General features: G+C 46.7%; 1 protein-coding gene across 2 annotated transcripts in view; it reads right to left on the bottom strand.

The window, feature by feature from the left end:
• The window catches only part of LOC121868897 (multidrug resistance-associated protein 5-like), a 115268-nt gene that overhangs the window by 87808 nt on the left and 10486 nt on the right, over positions 1–16974 (bottom strand). Inside the window, exon 3 of one of the 2 annotated variants that reach the window (XM_042369908.1) lies at positions 16743–16784. The gene's annotated coding sequence lies outside the window, so the exon portion shown is untranslated. Of the gene's footprint in view, positions 1–9109; positions 9545–16742; positions 16785–16974 lie in introns of those variants that run through there. The other variant, XM_042369909.1, reaches the window with a different exon arrangement.

Genomic DNA, 16974 nt, shown 5'->3' on the forward strand with positions numbered 1-16974 from the left:
GGAGTCATGCAAGGTCAAGGTGTTTCGATACAACTGTCAGGCAATTACAAAGGGATTACGTCAGTGTTTGGACAAGGTTATGGCGTTATGGGTGGCTTGTTATGAGTCTCTCTCTCTCACACACACACACACAGACCTAGTGACTAACACCGGACATTTAAAACGGACTAGTTTTTGTTTCGGCCATTAACGTTAAAAACAAGTTATTTGGGACAAGATCCACCTACGCCAGGGTCTATCTCCCTCCCTCATATTACTGTCTTACCCTGTCCCCCTCCCTCTCTCCCCCCTTCTCCCCCCATCACAGTACAGTCTCTCCCCTTCTCCCCCCATCACAGTACAGTCTCTCCCCCACCTCTAGTCCCTTGGTCGAGGTAAATTAATAATTCAATATTAGTGAACTCTTATCTTGGTACTCGGGAGTTTAACATCACACTAAAGGGGTTAAGCACCATATTAAAGGGGTTAGGGAATCTATATTATACAAGTAACTACAACATAAACAAATCTATAATATAGGATTAATTATATTCCATGAACCAATTACACCATCTTACATAAACTGAAATATTATAGAAGTTTTCTATAATTAATAACATTGTAAGTTAAGTGGATCTAATTACCTGGCCAGATCAATGTTGACCTTGCATTAACATTTACCTCTCCTGTACACACCTGAAGAAACTCTTATAGTTTATGTACATAATTATAGAGTGTACAGTCAAGTTATGTTATGTGTTAGGTACACTGGTGGGTTTTATATATATGTATGTATATAACTGTGTGTGTGTGTGTGTGTGTGTGTGTGTGTGTGTGTGTGTGTGTGTGTGTGTGTGTGTGTGAGTCTGTGTGTGTGTGTGTGAGTCTGTGTGTGTGTGTGTGTGTGTGTGTGTGTGTGTGAGTCTGTGTGTGTGTGTGTGTGTGTGTGTGAGTCTGTGTGTGTGTGTGTGTGTGTGTGTGTGTCTGTGTGTGTGTCTGTGTGTGAGTCTGTGTGTGTGTGTGTGTGTGTGTGTGTGTGTGTGTGTGAGTGTGTGTGTGTGTATCCATCTGATGTGTGTCTTGTGTCTCCTCTTCTCCTCCACTCTCTCTCCCCCACACCCTCCTCTCTTCTCCCTCTCCTCTTGGTTCCCACTGCTAATGGATTCCAACCGAGTTCTAATGGGCACGAATTCTTATGGTATGGTTAGGTTAGGTTGGGACGATTCTGACTGAACCCCATTTGTCCAACGATTTTTATAAAATATCGTCGGTGCTGGAAGAGGACGAGCGAAGGTGCGTCTGGCGATGACCTGCTTGCCAACCCCCTTCCCTTCCCCAGGGTGGTGGAATGTAACCTCAAACTTGTACACACACACACACACACACACACACACACACACACACACACAGTTATCAAGAGGGTCCCGATGTCACAGGAAACAGGAGGATGCAGGAGGCAGGAAGGATGGAAGAAGGAATACTATTAAGGAAGCACAGAGGAGGAATGAGGTACTGGGATGCATGGAGGTGAAGGAGGCGTAGGAGGTGGTGTTAGTGGGAGTATAGAGGAGGGGGAAGAAGGGAGGGGGGGGGTTAAATAGGCCAGGATGTGGGTAAGGAGGGAGAGAGGGAGGGAAGAAGGTGAGAGAGGGAGGAGGGGGTAGTAAGGGAGGGGAGGGAGTTCATCTACGTGGCGTAACACTGGCTTGGCCAAGGTGACCCAAGTCTCTCTTCTCGTCTTCTTCTTCTTCTTCTTTTTCTTCTTCTCCTCCTCCTCCTCCTCCTCCTCCTTCCTTCCTTCCTTCCTTCCTTCCTTTCTTTCTTTCTTTCTCTTTCTCCCACTTCTTCATCTCCAAATCCCCTGTAGGTACCGGAGAAGGAAGGAAGGAAGAAAGAAAGAAAGAAAGAGAGAAAGAAAGAAAGAAGGAAGGGAATTAATTAATGAAAGAAAGGAAGGAAGGAGGGAAGGAAGGAAGAGAAGGAATGAAGGAAGGAATGAATGAATGAGGGAAGGACACCGTGTTAGTAAATTAGTTTTCACAATACACCACCATAAATTATAACTACAGCTGATTGATTCCATTTATTTACTATTTTCAGTCACTTTATTCTTCTTTCGTCTTCTTTCTTAATTACTAAATGCTTCTTTCATCTCCATTAGGTTAGGTTAGGTTAGGTTAGGAAGTGTTGAGGTAGGATGGTTATTGTGGTCCAGGAGGCTGAAGGTTGTGGGGGTGAGGAGCAGAGTCATGCTACTTGTCCACCCCCTTACCTCCCTCTCTCCCTCCCTCACCCTTCTCCCTCACTACTTCTGTCTAACCTAACTTACCTTCCTTCCTTACCTTCTTCCTTCATCCACTTCCCTTACCTCCCATATCTCCCTTATCCTTTTCCCTCACACCTCATCCCTCTCCTCCCTGCTTTATCCTTCTTCCCACCCTTAACTTCCTCCCTTACCTTCTTCCTTCATCCACTTCCCTTACCTCCCATATCTCCCTTATCCTTTTCCCTCACACCTCTCCTCCCTGCTTTATCCTTCTTCCCACCCTTAACTTCCTCCCTTATCTTCTCCCCTTATCCTCCTTCCGTCTTCTCCCTTCTCTCCCTGCCTCACCAACTCCTGGGTCTAAACAACAACACCGTCCACGTATTGTATATCCACGAGTAAAAACTGACCCTTACTGCTGGAGGCGACCACCTGGCTCACGTCCAGACACACACACACACACACACACACACACACACACACACACACACACACACACACACACACACACACACACACACGTCTCATGAAGGGGCCCCAAACATTAGCTGTAGATCTAAAGTCATCTAGAAACAACAAGACTCGAACTCCAGATAAAACTGGGTCGGTTCATAGACGTCACCTGAAATGGTCCTGATGGCCGCCGGTGAATTAATACAAGATAAAGTGAGGTGGTGAGGGAGTGGTGAGGAGAGTGGTGAGAGTGGTGAGAGTGGTGAGAGTGGTGAGTGGTGAGGGTGAGGTGAGAGGTGGTGAGGGAGTGGTGAGGGGTGAGAGGTGGTGAGATGGTGAGGATGGGGTGGGAGGTGGTGAGGGAGGGAATTTTGGGGTGTTGGCACTAGGCCTGCCGGAGGTGCCAAGGACTCCTCGTGGTCAAGGTCCTGTGAGAGAGTTCTTTGTCGTTGATTTTAGAGAGCTCATGACCGCTAGTTTAACAGGGACGTCACCGAGTCAACATCTGTATCAGGAAATACCACTGTGGCGACCTCAGTATAACCTTACCTGACCCTCTCAACATTTACTCACTAGTGATTTCAACATACACGACGTGAAGTAATAAAAACGGGCATTATTTTTATTAGTAAATTGATATATAACCGAGACAAACACTCACACAGTCAACCCCGAGAAAAACTCGCATCTTATTACCAAATCTTGAACCTTATTTCCCAATTACAAATAAGACAAAATACACTATAATGATTCTTCCAAAATTTTTCCCAATTTACCAACAAATAAACAGCCCCCAATAGTGACAACAAACAGGAGTAGTGATTCTATATGCCTCCGAGATAGTGGAGAATAATGAAATACAGTAGACACCTTCACTATGTCAGCTTATTAGGGTGTAATTATTGCGGGGTTTCGCTTGAGTGGGCTAGAATACCATCAAGGTAATGAAGTTTACCTTGATGAGTGCTCTGGGAAGGTAAGGCGAGGCGAGGCGAGGTGAAGTGAAGTGAAGAGGACGCCTTGTTATGTGTCGCAAGATGAGGAGAGAGAGAGAGAGAGAGAGAGAGATGATGGCAATTTGGTACTGGTCTGTGCTGCAAGACGCAGCTGTTACAAAGAGTCACTGGCAATGTCCCCCGCTGGTCCTGAGGGCACAAGAGACCCTTCCCGCTGCAGTTCTTTAATCCCGTCACAACAAAGACGAAGAGAAGAGGAATCCAATGTTGTATTCGAGTCATTGTCAATCCTTTTGTATTCTACCATCATTATGTATTTCAATAGGAGATTCTTCATTACAAAACACATTATTTTGTATCGTTATGTAATCCTCCAACTGTGTGTACCGGGTATATATACAGTAAATATTAATACGAAAATAATCTTGACATTTTTTACCTACAAATAAAACGAATATTTCCCAAACAACGAGAGTGAATACAGGACGGTAGCAACACATGTACAGACACACAAAGACGATAACAACAGAGCCATCGTGCTAAAAATGTACCTACAGATACAACAGAGGTCCTCCAGCCCCCCCAACAAGGTGAGGAACATTCTCTGGGCTCCACCACACTGTTGATAATATGATCTAACCTTCATTACACCTGACAGCTCACCTCCAACAGTGGCCACCAAACTCTCAAGTGACCACCTAGACTACACCCACAACACCCCACGACACTGATGGGTAATTATCTACACCCCAGGAGGCAAATAATGAGTGACTGTTACACCCAGAATACATAATAGACTTTTAATATTAACAGCTTACACCCAGCATACCCAAGGAACACTAAATGAATGTTTGTCTACACCCTAGGGATACTAATGAGTTCCAGTCTACACCCACCAGACCTGATACACCCACCACTACACTCGGCAACAAGGGCTTAGACTACTTGTAATACGTGAACCGCTACAGGAAGGACACCCAGGGTCCTCCTCCAGAAAGGTAAGAGTACTTGATGCGTGTCGAACAGGAGGGCAGTGTAGGGGGGCTGAAGGAGGTATAATGAGGAGGGAAGTGAAGGAGGGGTAGTAGGTAGGTAGGGAGGGGAGGGAGGGAGGGATGATGAGGAAGAGTGGGGATGAGGGGGCAGGTATAATAAGAATAGGGAGGATGTTGGGGAGGAACACGTCACCTCTCCTCCTCCACTCTCACACATGTTCATTACCTTCTCTTTCCTCAAAAATTTTACACGCAATAAAACTAATTTTCTCCCCACATTCTTCCCATCCAACAAACTCTCTTTCCCCAAGTTCATAATTTTCCCCCATTCAGCAGGAGTTTTTCTTCTTGACCGCCCCTTGTAAAACCAACCATTCCTCCCCCCCCTGCCGCATATTTATTTCCCCAACATTTACTTCGTGTATTCAATGCCTCATACTTTTTTTCCTTTGAAGGAAAGAAAGAAGAAAACACACACACACACACACACACACACACACACACACACACACACACACACTTTCCATTATCCGGGATACAAATGAAACACCCCTTAAACATACGTTGAACAGTGTCTCCATTACCCTTAACAGAGTATTGAACGGCGTCTCCATTATCCGGGGTACAATAAAACACACTTTCACGGGTTCCCTTAACAGTCGAAAGCTTTCAGAAGCGTAAATGGGACGAGGGAACAAACCTCTTTTACGGATACTCCCGGTAGGCCTTGAATAATCCGGTACCTCTCTAATCCGGTACACCCAGAGGCGGCACTGCACTCCTCCCTAATCCGTCTGTCTAATGGAACCCCATCACTTGGTGTCCTTCTCCCCCATGTGTGTTCCTACCTCCCGTGTGTGTTCCTACCTCCCGTGTGTGTTCCTACCTCCCGTGTGTGTTCCTACCTCCCGTGTGTGTCCCTCCTCCCCCCTACCTCCATGTGTGTCCCTACACTCCATGCGTGTTCCCTACCTCCCATGCGTGTCCCACACCTCCCATGTCCCCTACCTCCCATGTGTGTCCCTACCTCCCATGTGTGTCCCTATCTCCCATGCGTGTCCCTACCTCCCATGTGTGCTCCTACCTCCCATGCGTGCTTACCTCCATGTGTGCATGTCCCCATGTGTGCTCCTACCTCCCATGCGTGTCCCTATGTGTCCCTACCCCCATGTGTCGTGTCCACCTGTGTGTCCACCTCCCACGTGTGTCCCCTACCTCCCACGTGTGTCCCTCCCACGTGTGTCCCCACCTCCCATGTGTGTCCCTACCTCCATGTGTGTCCCACCCCATGTGTGTCCTACCTATGTGTGTCCCTCCCCCATGTGTGTCCCCACCTCCCCATGTGTGTCCCCCCTCCCATGTGTCCCTACCTCCCATGTGTGTCCCCACCTCCCATGTGTGTTCCTACCTCCCACGTGTGTCCCTACCTCCATGTGTCCCTACCTCCATGTGTGTTCCCCCATGTGTGTTCCTACCTCCCGTGTCCCTACCTCCCCCCCTACCTCCTATGTGTGTTCCTACCTCCCACGTGTGTCCCTACCTCCCACGTGTGTGTGTGTCCTACCTCCCTACCTGTGTGTCCCTATCCCATGTGTGTCCCTACCTCTATGTGTACCCACGTGTGTCCCTATGTGTGTTCCTACCTCCCATGTGTCCCTACCTCCCACCCTCCCATGTGTGTCCCTACCTCCCACGTGTGTCCCTACCTCCATGTGTGTTCCCCTCCACCTGTGTGTCCCTATGTGTGTCCCTACCTCCTATGTGTGTCCACCCCATGTGTGTCCCTACCTCCCAGTGTGTGTCCCCTACCTCCCATGTGTGTTCCTACCTCCCATGTGTGTCCCTACCTCCCATGTGTGTCCCCACTCCCATGTGTGTCCCTACCTCATGTGTGTCCCCTACCTCCCATGTGTGTCCTACCTCCCATGTGTGTCCTACCTCCCATGTGTGTCCCTACTCCCCATGTGTGTCCCTCCATGTGTGTCCTACCTCCCGTGTCACTCCATGTGTGTCCCTACCTCCCATGTGTCCTATCCCCGTGTGTTCCTACCTCCCATGTGTGTCCCTACCTCCCATTTGTGTCCCTACCTCCTATGTGTCCCTACCTCCCATGTGTGTTCCCTACCCTACCCCATGTGTGTCCCTACCTCCCATGTGTGTTCCTACCTCCTGTGTGTGTCCCATGTGTGTCCCTACCTCCCCATGTGTGTCCCTACCCCCATGTGTCCCCTACCTCCATGTGTGTCCTACCTCCCATGTGTGTCCCTACCTCCCATGTGTGTCCTTGTGTTTCCCTATGTGTCCCTACACTCCCATGTGTGTCCCACCTCCCATGTGTGTCCCTACCCCCATGTGTGTCCCTCCATGTGTCCCTACCTCCCATGTGTGTCCCCACCCTGTGTGTTCCCTACCTCCCATGTGTGTCCCTACCTCCCATGTGTGTCCCTACCCTCCCATGTGTGTCCCCCTCCATGTGTCCCCTCCCCCCATGTGTGTTCCTACCTCCCGTGTGTCCCCTACCTCCCATGTGTGTCCCTACCTCCCATGTGTGTCCCTATGTGTCCCACCTCCCATGTGTGTTCCTACCTCCCATGTGTGTCCTACCTCCCATGTGTGTCACCTGTGTGTCCACTACCTCCCATGTGTCCCTACCTCCCACGTGTGTTCCCTACTCCCATGTGTGTCCCTACCTCCCATTTGTGTCCCTACCTCCTATGTGTGTCCCTACCTCCCATGTGTGTTCCTACCTCCCACGTGTGTTCCCACCTCCCCATGTGTCCCCTACCTCCATGTGTGTTCCTACCTCCTATGTGTGTCCCACCTCCATGTGTGTCCCCTACCTCATGTGTGTCCCCACCCCCATGTGTGTCCCTAATGTGTCCCCATGTGTGTCCTACCTCCCATGTGTGTCCCCTCCCCTGTGTGTCCCCCCATGTGTGTCCCTACCTCCCATGTGTCCCCTACCCCCCCCATGTGTGTCCCCTCCCCATGTGTGTCCCCTCCCATGTGTGTCCCACCTCCCCCCACGTGTGTCCCTACCTCCCATGTGTGTCCCTACCTCCCCATGTGTGTCCCTACTCCCATGTGTGTCCCTACCTCCCATGTGTGTCCCTACCTCCCATGTGTGTCCCCCCCCATGTGTGTCCCTACCCCCATGTGTGTCCCCTACCCCATGTGTGTCCCTCCTCCATGTGTGTCCCCACCCCCCATGTGTCCCTACTCCATGTGTGTCCCCACCCATGTGTGTGTCCCTACCCCCACGTGTGTGTGTCCCTACCTCCCATGTGTGTCCTACCTCCCACGTGTGTTCCTACCTCCCGTGTGTTCCACCCCATGTGTGTCCCACCTCCCATGTGTGTCCCTACCTCCCCCATGTGTGTCCCTACCTCCATGTGTGTCCCCCACGTGTGTCCCTACCTCCCATGTGTTCCTATCCACGTGTGTCCTACCTCCCATGTGTGTCCCTGTGTCCCTACCCCATGTGTCCCTCCCATGTGTGTCCCTACCCCCATGTGTGTGTGTCCCTACCCCTCACGTGTGCCCCCCAAACATCTAACATTCATGGGGTCCTCTAGCAGGCCGCTCTCTGGGGCTGATAACAAAAAGGTGGGGGGAGGGGGCGGAGGGTTACGCTGGGATGTTGGTACTGTGTCAAAGTGAATGTTTGATTAGCTTTTATTGATGCTTACGTAAGAGGATATATGATATGGTAACGGCCGCGCGCGCGCACACACACGCGCGCGCACGCGCGCACACACACACACACACACACACGAGAAAGTAAAATTTTGTCACCTGTGTTTTTCTTGTAACACCTACTATACAGTATTTACAGTACCTGCTTTTATTGTACCATCCAAGCAGTTTTATCGGAAGTTATCATGTAAATAGATAAGTAAGTACCATTCCAATAAACATAATTGCCAACTAGTCATAATCCTGACAGCTCTTTCCTCTTGTTCAACCTTATTACTGTACAACCCATGTTGTACTGCTCCCCCATTATACTTATGTTTTTCAATTCCACTGTAATTTATGTATATACAGTAAAAATAAATAAAAATAAACTAAAAAAAATAATAAAATAATAACAAAATAAAATTAATAAATATTGAAGGGATAACCGTGGTAACATTATGAGATGTCAATCATCAATTAGGTGACGATGCCCAGCCCTTAGATATTGATGTAGGGAGTGTGGTCATCAAGTCATCACCCAGGTAAGATATAGTCTCATTTTGATGATGGACCTGTCAGTCATCAATTAGGGAGAGATACAGGAGAGGCTTGTTTCGTCACTGAGGTAGGTTGGCTTACTGGCTTAGTGACATGACAGACAGGATGAGTTAGTGACGTGACAAGGGGAGGTAGGGTGGCTTACTGATGTGACTATTTGTGATACATGTCTGTTTGTTTGTCTCACACCCTAACAACACCAACTCCCAGAACTCAATACTTACACATTGAAGATTTATACGAGTGGGCCACAACCAACAGCTATCAGGCTCTCCTTCACAACAACTACCATCTGGGCGATAATTGTTGCCACAAGAACCTCATTGATATTGTGTGTGTGTTGCTGATCACTCAAGTCTGCTAATATCTTCCGTTGATGTGACATCACTACTGTACTTCTGTTATTTATAGTTTTTCTTTATCTTCTAATGATATGTAAATATTCTACTGCCACTCTGTATGTCATAATGTAAAGTCAGATTAATCACTGAACGACATACACTCACTCACGATTGGCATTTTATCATTAATATTCGCTTTCTATTTTCCAATGTTCTTTTTATTAAATTCTTTATTGAGGTATTTCACTTTTTTTATTAATGATATTCTAAAGTGCGTCTTATTTCCATTGCTATTTCAAGTCAGGCACAACGGCGTAGGAGCGAGGGAGGAGGAGACGTCTACCCGACATACGATCAGAAGGGCAACTGATTAAACTCTTATGTTTGTGATTTATATTTGGCTTTTACAGATAGTCGAGTCATGTTACAGAGTCCCAATACTTTATATATTCTTCCCTGCGTCTCAAGAAAAGAAATGGGTTAATAAACCGAAGCTTACTGTGATTTATTTATTTATTTATTTATTTATTTATCGGGCACTCCCCTACATCCTTGTGTAAGGTGAAGCGCAGAAGCGTTTACAGCGCCCAACAGGGAACCATGCTAAGTTCATACTTGCCTTTATGTCTCATGAGTTAAGGGCGTAGAAGCATGAAGAGTCAATGGTTTATGTCATCAAGTTATTGGAAGCTCCAACAACTTGTCCCTGAATACGAATTCGCAACTTTCGACTTACACCAGGTACCTACTTTACTGCTAGGTTAACAGGGACTAATGGGGGCTAGGAAGTAAGTCCAAACAACTTCCACCGGCCCGGGAATCGAACCCGTGACATCTCGCTTGCGAGGCAAGAACGGTACCGCTTCTACCACCGGTCCCCCATTTGTGATTTATTGTCACTCTGTTTTTGTAATAATAGAGGAATAGAAAGGAGGGGAAGGGAGAGGTAAAGGGAGGAAAGGGAAACGGAGGGAAGGAGGGTATAACAGATGGGTGGTATATGGTGGCGTGTTATACAGCAAGAGAGTAAACACACACACACACACACACGCACACACTAACTGACTCCGCAAATTAGTATCCCATTTAAAAATCATGAACCGATATTATAGATTTGTTTACTTATTAATATCGGGGCCAGCGGCAGAAGGATATAACAACGCTCACATCCTGTACTTAAGGTCATTGGTGCGTTATCAGGGCACTCTTCGTCCACCCAGCTGTTAATGGGTACCTGACTTTACATGATGGGAAAGTGAAGGCGGTCAAGCGCACTGCCGAACACTTAGTGCGGTATGAAGTGTGTGGGATCTATGATATCATGCTTATGGGACATACTTTCATTTATTCACTCTTGATGACGTCAGACAATTCGGTATCATAACATAACTTAAACAATGTAATGTCTTGATCATAACGTATTTCGGTCACTATACGGCCGGACACACAGGTAAGAAACTCGTCAGGAACACGGACGAGAGGTAACAACCAGACCCACACTACTTACACCAGACCCACAATAGATCAACGTTCAGGTACTGCACTACAGGACCCAGCTGACAGTGAGTCCAAGAAGCGACCTCCTGACCAGTCTCGTAAGCTGACAAGTGACGAAGAAAATAAACACAAGTCGACCACAATACTTGACCGAATCTAAAAATAACCGAGACTGCTTAAAGGTCCCGTGAGAGCCTTTAAGAGCACCCCTGACTATCTGAGAGTCTTTAAGAGCACCCTGGAATAACTGAGAGTCTTGGAGAGCACCCCGGAGTATCTGGGAGCCTCTGATAGTACCAAGAAGTGGCCATCCTATACTAGACTTGAACCCAGAGACTCACACAGCTCCTTACCTCAAGTGGCAGCTCCTCGGAGGCTTCATAGAAACATGAGTGTGTTTCCTGCTGGTCGCTTGGTTTGATAAACCAACTAAGACTCAATTAAACTCCTTCTATCTCAACACTCGACTCGGTATATGAACTGCTATCACGTTCTTTCTATACATACTAGTAAGCTATGGAAGCAAGAGGCCACGATACCATTACAAGACTGGCAGTGACGTCAGAAGACCTTTGTTTACATGAGGCGCTGGGCGGAGGATCTCTTAAGTGGGTTATGAAATATGAACAACCATTTTTAACAGAGATAAATTTTAGATTGTGATGAATTGTTAGAAGAGAAAGTATTTTTTTTAACATTAACAAGATTATTTTAGGAATATATTCTAATATATTAACCATACTGTTTGTTCGTTTGTAAGTTATTCACGTCAACAATTGTGTTAGATAGAGTGCAAAGATTCGGTATATTAGTGTAAATAACTCCGATAAGAACCACGAATGGCTAAATTAGGGGTCTGGGGGCCAATAAGTGAAGCCCCCTAACGCACGGCCACAGCTTTTGATATAGAGAACTGAAATATGGTAAGATTATGTTTTACATGTGTTGTCCTGTGACCAAAGACAAACATACGAAGCTACACACATTCTGGTTAACATTACCTCATCATAAACAAACCCTAGGCAACGTTGAGTACTCCAGCTATTAATCCAAAACGTAATAATACCCCAGAGTACAGCGGTAAATACAGTAAAGAACCCAGACTGTACCCGGATTGTAGTAATTATTCCCCACTGCAGCGTTTTAATACGACTTACTACAGAGGCTTGATACATAAAAAATACAGGAGTTTCATATGTGACTGATGTGTTCCTGCGTATATCCGGAGTCAAAGGTCAGCAGGTAATTACACTCAGGTACGGATATAAGGTCTTTAATTATACACGATTCAATTAATAAACTCTTAAGCCCTTTACGATGTTATAACTAACTTGGGAATTTAATGTTTATAATTATATACGAGTGTTATAAAGGAGTATATTATAATTATACTTTATTTTCCTATAAACAGTTTAGTGCACCTGCCTTGTGTTATTGTAGTACACACACACACACACACACACACACACACACACACACACGAGTCCCAGATTGCCCCGAGTGTGTCAACCTTTTCTCAGCCCGCAGACTATTCCCCTATGACAGTCAGGTTATATAAGATAACAGAAACATCACGAATATAATCACAAGTATAGGGGGGGAGGAGGAGGGGGGGGGGGAAGAGGCTGTGAAGGAGGTGCAGGAGGAAGAGGAGTACGAGGAGGTGCAGGAGGAAGGGGAGGACGAGGAGGTGCAGGAGGACGAGGAGGTGCAGGAGGAAGAGGAGGACGAGGAGGTGCAGGAGGAAGAGGAGAAGGGGGTCATGCAGCTCAAACGTCACTACCCGGACGCTTCATGTTTTTTTATGGGTGCTTGGAGGGCCGTTGAACCATACCTCCCATAGCGGAGTCTTATGTAAGCACTGCTGAGACGGCCCCACACACACACACACACAGCCGAACGCTAAACCTTCTCATATTTCATCTTTAACGTAAAATTATGACACGAATTATTATTTTTTTTTACTATTTAGGATAAAAATTCTCATGTGTTATCACTTTTATCATTATTTACCGAGTAATTAATTATTTTCGTTCATAAACACCATATTACGTCATTCAAGAGGTAATTTAAGTCAGACATGAAAGAGTTGTTACCACTGTGAGGGAGTTGGTGGTGTTGTGAGGGAGGTGGTGGTGTTGGGTGGTGGTGGTGTTGTGAGGAGGTGGTGGTGTTGGGTAGTGGTGGTGTTGTGAGGAGGTGGTGTTGGGTGGTGGTGGTGTTGTGAGGGAGGTGGTGGTGTTGTGGGGAGGTGGGTGGTGTTGTGGGAGATGGTGGTGTTGGGGAGAGATGGTGATGTGGAGGGGTAGTGGTGTTGGGTGGTGGTGGTGTTGGGTGGTGGTGGTGTTGGGTGGTGGTGGTGTTGTGAGGGAGGTGGTGGTGTTGTGGGGAGGTGGTGGTGTTGTGGGGGAGGTGGTGGTGTTGTGGGGAGGTGGTGGTGTTGTGAGGGAGGTGGTGGTGTTGTGAGGGAGGTGGTGGTGTTGTGAGGGGGTGGTGGTGTTGGTGAGGGAGGTGGTGGTGTTGTGAGGGAGGTGGTGGTGTTGTGAGGGAGGTGGTGGTGTTGTGAGGGAGGTGGGTGGTGTTGTGAGGGAGGTGGTGGTGTTGTGAGGGGGTGGTGGTGTTGTGGGAGGTGGGTGGTGTTGTGGGGGAGGTGGTGGTGTTGTGGGAGGTGGTGGTGTTGTGGGGAGGTGGTGGTGTTGTGGGGAGGTGGTGGTGTTGTGGGGGAGGTGGTGGTGTTGTGGGGGAGGTGGTGTTGTGGTGGAGGTGGTGTTGTTGGGGAGGTGGTGGTGTTGGGTGGTGGTGGCCGTGTTGAGGGAAAATCTTACTTCACAAATATTTATGAGGGTGGACAGGTACAATTACTCACCTGGCTAATCTTGATATAAACTTCCCTTGCACCACCACTACTAACCTCCCTCTCTCCCTCACATCACCACCACTTCTCCCTCACACCACTACTATCACCACCACATCTCCCTCACACCACTACTATCACCACCACATCTCCCTCACACCACTACTATCACCACCACTTCTCTTTCACACCACCACCACTACCTCTCCCTCACACCTCCAGTTTATAAAATACATAATTAGTTTAAAAATTATAATAATTCCCAGGTATCTTTACCTCTCAAACACCTTAATTGATTACAGGAAATAAACTCCCTACTTCCCTCTTCCCTCTCCCTCAAATTTTTACGAACCCCAAGAAAATGGACAAGTAAAAGTGAAATATAAGCGAGGAACAGAAAAGTGGTGTTGACTTCGCTCGAGATGGCAGAGAGGGAGGAGGAGGAGGAAGGAAGGGGAAGGAAGGAAGGAAGGAGGAGGGAGGCAGGGAGGGAAGACGTCTGACGGGTCCTTCGTTTCTCCAGGGTTATCTAAAATGTATAGGCGTGTGTGTGGTGCAGGCAGGCAGGGTGGAAGGAGTGGGGTACGGAGGGTGGGTATATGGTGAGGGAGGGATGATGGGGGGGGGTGGGTGTAGGGAAGGAAGTGTGTGAAGCCTCTCAGGTTGATACAGGTGGGGTGAGGGAGGGAAGGGGTGAGGGAGGAAGGGGTGGGGAGGAAGATCAGTATGGTAAGATCACGCGGCGGAAGGGGGGGGGGACAGGGGGAGGGGGTCTAATAAGTAGGTAGGGGAGGGGAGAGGAAGAGAAAAGTAGGGATAGAAGTAGGTAGGGGGCGGGGAGGGGAACCTAGAAATGAGGTAACGGGGAGGGAAGAAGTGGGAAGAAGTGAGTGGGAGAGGAAGGGAAGGAGTGGGAGAGGAAGGTGGGAAAGAGAGACACAGAAACAGGACAGAATGATCACACACACACACACACACACACACACACACACACCAACGGAGGAAGTGTGACTGGTTGATGACCTTATGGTGTGTGTGTGTGTGTTTGTTTGTTTCCTGTATACGTAGCATAACTCTGGTGTAGACAATCACTCCTCCATTCAGTGTTCAGTTGGTAAAAATAACTCATTTAACCCCGTCGGTGATGCGCTGAGAAGAGTGATCAGTCTCGCTTCTTCTTCTTCTTGTTCTCCTCCTCCTCCTCCTTTTTGTTTTTGTTATTCTTCTTCTAGTTCGTTTATTCAGTGTTGTTGTTGCTATTGTTCTCCTCCTTTGTTCTCCATTTCCTGTTCTCCTGTTCTTCTTCGACATTGTTTGTAACCACTTCACATAACCTAACCTAACCTAACCTAACTTCAGCGTCACGATTACATTGTCGTAAATCTCAAAAGGTAACCACTTGTTTGGATTACCTTTTATGACGTAATACAGGTAATAGTATGTAATTATAATACATTCCACCTACGTATTATACAGCTTAGTTAATAATTACGTCATTTATCTAATATATGACATAAATGTTATATAATTTACCTCAGAAATTCTGTAACTCAAGTAATAATTTAATTATATGTCTTGGTAATTATTGGATCTGTACATCAGTGACGTCACGACCAAATAGGCGTAGCGAGGCATGATTGGTTGAGTTATGCCACCTGCACACCAATGACATCACGACCAAATAAGTGTAGCGGGGCATGATTGGGTGACTTATGTTTCCTGCACACTAGTGACGTCACGCCCAAATTAGTGATTTATTGACGTGATTCCAGGATGCAGTTCAATACCCAGCGTTTTCTGTGATTGGTGTAATTATGGCCTCTGATCGATAATTAATTGGGAAGGATTTACAAATATACGTCCGAACTTCTACACTCACGCACAGCCACTTATAAAAGTAACACCTCCCACACCTGCATCACACACACACACACACACACCTACAGCTGCACCTCCTACACACACACACACACGAGTCGCAACTCACATGTGTTATGATAGTTTGTTACCACCCTACCTTAAGCCTCTAGTGTTCCTGATATTAATTAAGGTGTGTCATTACCTCAAGGTTTGAGAGAGAGAGAGAGAGAGAGAGAGAGAGTAGCTACTTAGATGGACACGGACAAATATAGTTAAGAAAACAGACAGACAGACAGACAACCCCGTCATCTTACATAGCCGGTCACAGAATCTCATAAAAAAGATCAAAACTTCCAAACTTTGTACAAGTTCACCCGGAAAGTTACTGAGATTGAAACCCAGACAGACAGACAGACAGACAGATAGACCTTCGGCAGACAGGTTGCTTTTGCTGTCAGGCCACGCCAAGTGACTCGATGGATTTGGTGTGTGTGTGTGTGTGTGTGTGTGTGTGTTTCACTCACTATCATGGCATGTCTGTATTTCCATCTGTCTGTGCCTCTGTCAATCTGTTTGTTTATATATATATATATATATATATATATATATATATATATATATATATATATATATATATATATATATATATATATATATATATATATATATATATATATTTTTTTTTTTTTTTTTTTTTTTTCTTTTCTACCTTCCATACCCCCCTCTCCCTCCCTTTCTTCCCCTTTACCCTCCTTCCTCTCTCCTTCCCTCTCTCTCTCTTTTTCCCACCTCCCTCCCCATCCTCTCTCTTCCCTCCCCTTCCTATGCCACAATTGTCCTGTAATAAAAACGGACACACTAAGGTCACACGTGGCAGATCTGAACCTTAAAAAATGGTGACTTTATCCACTATGGTCCAGTTCACGTCATCCTGGGAGGAAAAGCTAGTTCTTATAAATCCTGGGAGAAATAAATCGTTCTTATACATCCTAGCACTATAGACTTGGTGAGTGACCGCGTATACTAAGTGTGAGGAGAGTCGACAAGGAGAATACCATTAGTATAAGCTCGTCAGTCTGGCACTACCACTCTTACCTAGCCAGTACACCAGGTAGGAAAAAAATACGCCTGGCAGCACCACACGACCCAGAGTATGTTGGCAGAGAAGGCACCATAAAAAATAAAACTTCCCTCTTAAGATGATTATCACTATGCAGGTCTACAGATAGCTGACGACACAGCTTAAAATAGTCAGCACAAGTGTCAGGAACAACAACAACAACAATAACTAAATAGGTTACATACCGGTGTGGGTTCTCTCGTGCGGCGCTGCCAGCCTCCCGCTTGCTAAGAAAAGAAAACAGATGTATTATAGATCAAACAAAATTAGTTCAAGCATTATTTTATTATTTCATAACATAATATACTCGGCTGCTACTACTACTATTGCTGCTACCGTTACTGCTACTACTACTACTATTACTACTCTTACTGCTGCTTTCAGTCAGTCAGACAGTCTAGTACTCAGAGCTGAGAT

This window comes from Homarus americanus, unplaced genomic scaffold, assembly GCF_018991925.1.
Source record: "Homarus americanus isolate GMGI-L3 unplaced genomic scaffold, GMGI_Hamer_2.0 scaffold38801, whole genome shotgun sequence".
NCBI lineage: Eukaryota > Metazoa > Arthropoda > Malacostraca > Decapoda > Nephropidae > Homarus > Homarus americanus.